Here is a 9,137-nt window from a genome sequence, read left to right as displayed (position 1 = left end):
TCAGATGAAGAGGAGGGGTCAGAGGAAGAGGAGGGGTCAGAGGAAGTTTGAAATACGTATGTACGTACGTATTTCTAAAAGCTGTCATTTTTATTTTCTGTACAGTGTAGTATTTGGTTTCGTTCTATAATACTGAGCTTATTTTTTCAAATCTACAAAGGTCTGAACTTTGAGAGAGTTTAAACGAGAGAGAAATGTGAGAAAATGTTAACGCCTGTGTGAGAAAAGTGTATAAAGTGTGTGGTGAGGGGTTTTACAGACAAAAACATAGAGAATAATGTAAAAATAAAGCTGATACTTCACAATTTTCGCTGGTTATTTTTAGATCGTGACCCTCGAGATAAACCAGGGACCAGTGTGAACTATACTACGAAATAAATACATAAAAATACAGAAACTATGCAGTAATATCTTACATAAATCTACACAATAAAAGCTTAAAATAAAAATAATCTAAACTTCTTAAATGCACTTTCAACTCAAATTGTAGACGTTCATTTTGTGCGGTGAAATCACAGACGTTTGATCAAACCTCAGTCCCATCGCTGCTGCTGGGTGTGAATAAAACTACTGTTGCTTGATATAAATATAAAGGACGTGTGCATTGCTCTAGTAGAGGCTGTCCAGGCTCTTCTCTTCACGATGCGGGTCACGACCACAGGGGGGCGTACTGTGCTTATCCTGAAACTGCTGCAGTAATTCGATCACTGCTTTGTGGCCGAAGTGAATCGCTTCATCCAGCGGAGTGTTTCCCCATCTGAGTCAAAAGTAAAACGCTCATGAACAAATGGTTTTACAAAGAGATTCTTTTGTGTTTAACTTAAAGGGAGAGTAACATTTTGATTTTAAAGGGCCCATGTTACGCTGTTTTCTCATCTGTTCTAATGTCGTTTCCTCGTCACACACAGACCTGGAGTTGTGTTTTGTTTCATTCTCACATGTTTAAGTCACAAACTCTGCAGATTTAGGCTGAGTTCTTCTGTCATCACGAGGTGGAACGTTGCATTTTGAGCTTTGGAGATGTAAACAGACTAATAATAAAGTGTTTCTCAAACATGTGTGAGTGAAAACACGACTCCAGGTCTGTTTTTGAGGAGGGAACATTTTAACATGGCCAAAGAATCCATTTTGTGTCATAAAGGACCTTTAAATTTCATAAACGTGATCTATGTGTGTCCAGATACAACGTAGACATGTTCAAATCAAACATGGATTTGACTTTTAATAAATCTACTGCTGATTAAGTCTTAATTACACACACATTGGACATTTTCATTGTGTGTTTTGGTTGTTATGTCATTGTGTGCCCTAAATCCTTATGTGTGTTGATGTTGTGTATCTCTTGGACCTCATGTTGGTGATCTGTTGTTACACACAGGTGTATCTCTGGTCTGTTTGTCTACGAGGCCGTGTGTCCTGGAGTCACTTAGATTAAACTGGTCTGATTATTGTGATGTATAAATACTCTGTGTATGTTCATTTGAGCTGAGGGCGACTCAGGGACAACGGCTCTTTGACCATTGTGCACAAATGACTCAATAAATCGGACTTTTTGATTCGAGACAACTTCTCTGTTGATTTTACATTTTATTTAAGGTTTTTATTATTAGAAATTCCACCACACGTCCCAAGAGGGAATCAGAAGCAGAATGAGGCTCACATGAGTCTCTCATTTGTGTTGTCAGTTTCAGCGCTGAAATTCAGTTGGTTTAAACCTAAAAGAACTCTCTCTGGTGTGAATCCTCACGACCTAAACCCCAGCACCTGCAGCCCATCATGGATCAGTGCTAGTGCAGCCTCTGCAGCTCAGGGACTGAATCTGGAGGTTCTGAACATGAGGCCTGTCCAGAAACTGAGAATGAGATCCACTTTTATGTGTCTATCTGGAGGATAAACTTGTACCTTTTTAAAACTACATACCCTTCCTTTAAATTCAACTCTTCATGTTGAGTTATAAGAAATGTTAAAATTTATTATATATAAATATAGACCAGATAAATATAAAACTCAATTTAAATATTGAACCATCCAAACAGCAGGATTTCAGCCTCAGACTTACCTGTCTCTGGGGACAGGGTTCACTTTACAAGCATCAAGTAGGAAACCCACCACCTCCACATGTCCTGCAGGGGGAGCAGTAATTATCATTTATACCATATACACCGCCCGGCCAAAAAAAAAGTCACCACCTGGATTTAACAAATAGGTCTGAGCCTGTAGGTACGAGTCAGGTCTAGGTTCAGCAACAGTCTGTGCTCAAAGAATGAGACACCTGAATAAACTGAATGACCAGGTTATTCCATCAAAATATTGGATTTGTTCTTCCCTGATGGCATGAGCATATTCCAAGATGACAATGCCAGGATTCATCAGGCTCAAATAGTGACAGAGGATCAGGAGCAGAGACGTCATTTTCACACATGGATTGTCCACCACAGAGTCCAGACCTTAACCCCATTGAGAATCTTTGTGCTGGAGAAGCTTTGAGCAGCGTCAGACTCGACCATCATCAATGGAACAGGTGAAAAATTAAAGCAACACTGGATAGAAATAAATCTGACGTTGTAGAAGCCAAATTGAAACAAAGTCACAGAGAATGTGACGTAATTAAAGATAAAGGAACAACCAAATATTAGAGTGTGACCTTTTTTTTGGCCAGTGTATGTGATGTATGTTTTTAGATAAGCTGTGATACTGCATCACATGTACAACTAGACAAACAACGAGTGGTTTTAGTTTTCACCTTCTGCTGCTGCCACGTGCAGAGCCGTCCTGGAGTCATAGTCTCTTTTGAATGACAGTTTTTGGACGTATTAGACATGTGCACGCCTGAAGTCTGACTTAAATGGGTCAAATTCAGTACAAACACATTTTCTGTATCATTATTAAAACCATTAAAAGAAACATTCATAAATATTACATTGTACGTCATATTATACATATTCATATTGCCCCACAGCTCAGCCGCCTCATGTTGTAGTTCACCCTGATGAACGAGAGGGTCGCGTCCCTGCGCCTTCGGGTCGGGGACAGGTCTCTCACTGTTGTGTCGGCCTACGGGCCAAACAGCAGTGCAGAGTACCCGGCCTTCTTGGAGTCCCTGGGAGGGGTACTAGACAGTGCACCAACTGGGGACTCCGTTGTTCTCCTGGGGGACTTCAACGCCCATGTGGGTAATGACAGTGACACTTGGAGGGGAGTGATTGGGAGGAACGGCCTCCCTGAACCTCTGAACCAGTGTTTTTTTTTTTGGTTTGTTTTTTTTTTTGGGGGGGGGGGGGGGGGGGGGTTATTGGACTCCTGTGCTAGTCACAGTTTCTCCATAATGAACACCATGTCCGAGCACAAGGGTGTCCATCAGTGCACGTGGCACAAGGACACCCTGGATTGGAGGTCGATGATCATGTCATCTGATCTCCCACCGCGTGTCTGCCCTCGGGTGAAGAGAGGGGCAGACACGCCTGGTGGTGAGTTGGATCCACTGGCAGAGTCCTCTGTCAGGGGGATCTTCAACTTGCTCTGGGAGAGCTTCTCCCAGATTCCATGGGAGTTTGGGGACATGGATTCTGAGTGGGCCATGTTCTCCACCTCTATTGCAGCTGCTCGTAGCTGTGGTCATAAGATCTGAGGTGCTTGTTGCGGCGGCAACCCCCGAACCCGGGGGTGGACACCGGAAGTAAGGGACGCCATCGGGCTGAAGGAGTCCTATCGAGCATTGTTGGCTTGTGGGACTCCTGAGGCAGCTGATGAGTTCCGGTGGGCCAAACGTGCCGCGGCTCTTGTGTTTGCCAAGCCAAAAGCTTGTTGGGAGGAGTTTGGGGAGGCCATGGAAGAGGACTATCGGATGGTGTCAAAGAGATTTTGGCAAACTGTCTGAAGCAGTACTTCACCAACACTGTGCGAGAGGCGAACTGCTGACCTTGACTGGAAATGTTGTTGTACGGTGAAAGAAATGCTCTGAGGATCTCTTCAATCCCCCCCATCATGTCTTCCGAGGAGTAAGCAGAGACTGGGGACCTGGGCACCCTGGCTGAAGTCACTGAGGTGTGGGGCTGTCTTGGCTAACACATCTCTGCAAAATCGAGTGGCGGTCAGGGACAGTGCTGCTGGATTGGCAATCCGGGATGGTAGTCCCTCTTTTAGGAAGGGGCACCGGATCATGTGTTCCAATTACAGGGGAATCACACACTGGAGGGAATATGTCTCTCAGCTGGCTTGGAAATGCCTTGGGGTCCCACTGGAGGAGTTGGAGGACGTGTCTGGGGGAGGGAAGTCTGGGAGTCCCTGCTTTCACTGCTGCCCCCGCGACCCAGTCCCGGATGAGTGGAAGTAAATGGATGGATATATTTGCCAAAAAGTACATTTTAACAGAGTAAAAGCCAAAAGATAAATCTGTCAAGTGGACAAAAAGTTGTTGGAGTAAAGACGTTTGGCAGCTTGTCCAAGCCACTTCTTCAGTTCTGGTCAGATTCCTGCTGGACACTGCCTTATATCTGTCTGAAGGGAGGAGCTAACTACACTAAAACTGTAAACAGCTTCTCTTTACAGTTTCTGTAGTCAGGCTAACATTTAACATAGTTAATAACTTTCACTTTTGGTTTTGAACAAGGTTGTCTGTGAAGTCACTCACAATGTCTGTGTAATCCCTCAGTCGCCCAGGTCTGATCCATATCAAAAGACGAAGTTTAACTCTGTCAACTGGACAAATCGTTGTAGGAATGAAGATGTTTGGCTGCTTGTCCAAGCTCATCTTGAGGGAGGAGCTAACCACACTGAAACTGTAAACAGCTATTGTCTCCGGTTTGCTTTGGGTCTGAGGATGGACTTATAGATGGGGGAAAGATTATGTTTCAGGCCCCCATTTCTGTTTAAGGGAGGATTGTCTTTCCTTTTGTTGGGAAAAACCCAGCTCTCCATGACCGGTTTGAAGATGTCAGCCTACGACTGTCTACTATCTTCTCCTTCAACCAACATTCACATTTCCTGGTTTGCAATAAACTCAAACTTTTACCTTGAGTCTGAATCTTTGATTCCTCAGACGTTACATCAGTTTGACAGAATAAGTCCCCATTGAACCTTTTCTTGTTAAATATATAGAAGACTTATACCATTTCTCCAGATGTTCCAGACCGGTGCAGACTAGACTTTCGACGCAGGACATTTGCTGTTTTTGTTTCCATTCAGGAAGATCCACAGAAACCAACGTTTGAACAATCAGAGCAGCAAGATTCACCGACTTCACGATCTGATCCATCACCAATGTAACAATTATACATGTTTTTGAATGTGGAAATACCAGGAGGAAAGTATCTAATTACAAATACTCATGTTACTGTAAACAAGTAGATATTTGGACTAATGGTACTTTTTGAGTAGTTTTTTTAACCTTGTACTCTGTCCCCGCCCATCTTTGCCTCTAAATGTGACTGAGCTATTTGATTTCCCCATTGAAATGAACTACAGGATTAACAGATTTTATATGATAAGATCTCCAAGGAGCAGCCCTGCTTACTATACTCACCAAAATACTAAATGAGTTCATATTTGAGCTAATATTATGCTGTTGTGCTGCACTGTAGGGTCTGAGTGATGAAGTTGGCTTGTTTCAGACCCTCCCATTGAACCACCTCACAAGAAACTTAATTTACCTTTTCAACTAAGAAAAAACATTAAAGTTATTTAATTTACAAATAGAAAAACATAAAAATTCAAAATTGAATTCATCTCACACTGGCTTTCCCTTGTCCTCTGTATATAAACCAGATTCTCATTCAGTGCCTCCAGTGATGCAAATGTTATCAAAAGTTTTTATGACACTATTTTCTCATCTTTGTTCTAATGTTGTTTCCTCATCACTATACTGCGAGGTGCATCAAGGACTAAATTTATTAGAATAAATGTCGGCCGACGTCTTCTACCTCCAGAATGACAGAACTGAACCAATATGTTGAGCCTTCAGTCCCAGCCAGCGCGATCACAACAGCAGCGAGATACAAGAGTGGAGCTCACACCAGGACACAGAAGTAGTGGAGGGTGTTCCACCTAAAGTTTAGTGTCTAAGTTTCCCCTCTTTGTTTTTTTTTCTTAATATTTATGAGCGAGGCAGCCCTCTTGAAACAAGACAACTCACAGGAAGAGGCCCTCCCCCGGGCGAAGGGGCCCTCCCCCGGGCGAAGGGGCCCTCCCCCGGGCGAAGGGGCCCTCCCCCGGGCGAAGGGGCCCTCCCCCGGGCAAAGGGGCCCTCCCCCGGGTGAAGGGGCCCTCCCCCGGGCAAAGGGGAGGGATCTCATTTGATCTTAATGAAAGACGTCATGAAACATCTACAGTTACAAAAAATAAAGTACTAACTCAAGGGAAATTTGAAAATATTTTCTTCTACTTGTCAACAGTTTATAGATTTCTATAACTCCACAAATGTGTAAAGAGCTGAACAGATATTATTGGACAAATCCTCTTGTTGATGTCTTGTTTTTTTGTTTTTATTTCATTTTTTTTTTTATAACCTGTGCTATATTTTATAATCTATATCTATGCTTGATTTGTGTAAAAAGGCAGTAAAGAGAGTGTGAAATATGAGAGCGTGATCCTGGCTGATAGTGAGTTTCCTTCACTCTGATAAAATGGGCCTTTGTGGTTCAATGCTCGGAACATCAGCTCTGAGCTGCACACGCTTCAAAACATGTCAGATCTCAAACTGATCTCAACTGTGGACCATGTGCTCTAAAATGTTAAATGGCCCCTGTTTTCATATTTATGACCAACTGAAGAAGACGACATCACCGCTGCACATAATGCTCCTCATGAACGAGCGGACTAACCTTAACCCTAACGAGCAGACTTCAGAGCACACGGAGCACACGGCCCTCGTGCTACAGTCACACCACAAAAATATTATATTGTTAAACCATTGGCCAATGGGCCGGATTTGGCCCGCGGGCCGCCTATTGATGACCCCTGTCATATCAGCTCTGTCTGAATAGACACAGGCCAACTGTGTTAGCAAACCTACAGTCCTATTGTACAGTACAGGAGTACTCTGACTCCTGTGATAGTCCTGGACTGGGCCTGGACTGGGCCTGGACTGGGCCTGGACTGGGCCTGGACTGGGCCTGGACTGGGCCTGGACTGGGCCTGGACTGGGCTTGGACTGGGCCTGGTCTGGTCCTGGTCTGGGCCTGGACTGGGCCTGGACTGGGCCTGGACTGGGCCTGGTCTGGTCCTGGTCTGGTCCTGGACTGGGCCTGGACTGGGCCTGGACTGGGCCTGGACTGGGCCTGGTCTAGTCCTGGTCTGGTCCTGGTCTAGTCCTGGTCTAGTCCTGGTCTAGTCCTGGTCTGGTCCTGGTCTGGTCCTGGTCTGGTCTTGGTCTGGTCTTGGTCTGGTCCTGGTCTGGTCCTGGTCTAGTCCTGGTCTAGTCCTGGTCTAGTCCTGGTCTGGTCCTGGTCTGGTCCTGGTCTGGTCTTGGTCTGGTCCTGGTCTGGTCCTGGTCTGGTCCTGGTCTGGTTAGTTCTGACTTACACTTCACATGAATCCATTTTGTGTAATATAGGACCTTTAATCAACAAATGGTCCAAACGCGGAGACCGTGGGGGACATCTGGACACAGACACACTGGACATCGCTCCTCACTGGTTTAGTTTAGTCACAGTTTTAAAAAGTGAACATTCAAACACATATTTGAATTATAAAACACATCAGATTATGGCGATGTTATGTAAGTTTTACCAAGAAAAGCCACAAATGATGAACAGATAAGAATGTGTTTAAAACAGGAAACTCTGAAAGACACGTCTCAGTCCTGGTTTAGATCTGGTTTAGTCCTGGTTTAGACCTGGCGTAGACCTGGTTTAGACCTGGTTCAGTCCTGGTTCAGTCCTGGTTCAGTCCTGGTTTAGTCCTGGTTTAGACCTGGTTTAGTCCTGGTTTAGACCTGGTTCATTCCTGGTTCATTCCTGGTTCAGTCCTGGTTTAGACCTGGTTTAGTCCTGGTTCGGTCCTGGTTCAGTCCTGGTTATGGCTCTGGGAGCACTGGTCTTGCTCTGGTTCGTCTACACTTTGGGTAAGTGAGACTTGTTTGTCTTTAATTGATTTATTTTATAAAATATAAAAAAAAGTCATGAACAGAGTCATAAAGTGAAACAAACGAGATATGAATGAAACATACAAAACATGACACTTAATATAAAACATGACACTTAAAATAAAACATGACACTTAAAATAAAACATGACACTTAAAATAAAACATGACACTTAAAATAAAACATGACACTTAATATAAAACATGACACTTAAAATAAAACATTTCAAAGTGTCATTTCCATCACACTCATTCTTTACAAACAGATATCTTTCCTTTTGTGCTGTTCAGACTTAATGAGCTGGTTTCATGTGTTTCTTAAATCTCATTATTGTTGTAGATCCTGGTCTTTGTCCAGATGACTCCATAAATGAACTCCTTTCACTGCTTTGTTCCATATTCTTGGTTCTGAATCTGTTTGAACACTTGTGTTCCTTTTAGGCTGTAGTAACTTGTTCTTATATCAAAGAGTCTTTGAATGTTACAGGTGATACATGGCACTTTGCTTTATACATGACTTTAGGAAACTTAAATCAACAATATCATGACCTTAGTGTAACTTTGACAAATACTGGGTTAGACGAGTCTCTATAAAGAGTGTGATGTTTTCATGTGATACTTTTACTTGAGTATTTCTTTGCTCTGGTCTCTGTACTTTTACTTAAGTAACTAGATGGAGTACTTGTTCCACCTCTGTTTATTTGTCAAAGTGTCTTTTGGCTCCACACTGGAGCTACGTCAGTCTGAGGGGAACTGGCTCGTGTGTGTCTGAAACTCTGTCTCAGCACTTGTCAAAATAAATGTACATTTATTGAATAAAAAGTGTTTCTAAACTCAAACACAGATCAGACGGGGCCATAGTGAGCTTCATGTTTCCATCACACTCATGAAACCAGCCTGTGGCTTTAATGAGCCCAACAGCCGCCATTTTGTGTGAAGCTCTGTGTCATGTGACCAACAGCCGCCATTTTGTGTGAAGCTCTGTGTCATGTGACCAACAGCCGCCATTTTGTGACATGACTTTTGTGTGTGCAGGGCTCCTGGCAGAAGACAACAGC

The 9,137-nt window shown here is 43.5% G+C and overlaps 1 long non-coding RNA gene across 1 annotated transcript; it reads right to left on the bottom strand.

Annotated features, from left to right (window-relative positions):
* Positions 1-222: 222 nt before the first annotated feature.
* Positions 223-2,787, bottom strand: LOC117389817 (uncharacterized). Its single transcript, XR_004542898.2, has 3 exons — positions 2,744-2,787; positions 2,060-2,123; positions 223-757 (listed from the first exon to the last, which is right to left on the bottom strand). It is a non-coding gene; the product is annotated as an uncharacterized LOC117389817 (long non-coding RNA).
* Positions 2,788-9,137: the final 6,350 nt, after the last annotated feature.

Source organism: Periophthalmus magnuspinnatus, chromosome 21 (assembly GCF_009829125.3).
Source record: "Periophthalmus magnuspinnatus isolate fPerMag1 chromosome 21, fPerMag1.2.pri, whole genome shotgun sequence".
In the NCBI taxonomy this organism is placed as follows: Eukaryota; Metazoa; Chordata; class Actinopteri; order Gobiiformes; family Gobiidae; genus Periophthalmus; species Periophthalmus magnuspinnatus.
This window is presented reverse-complemented; position numbering and strand designations above follow the sequence as displayed.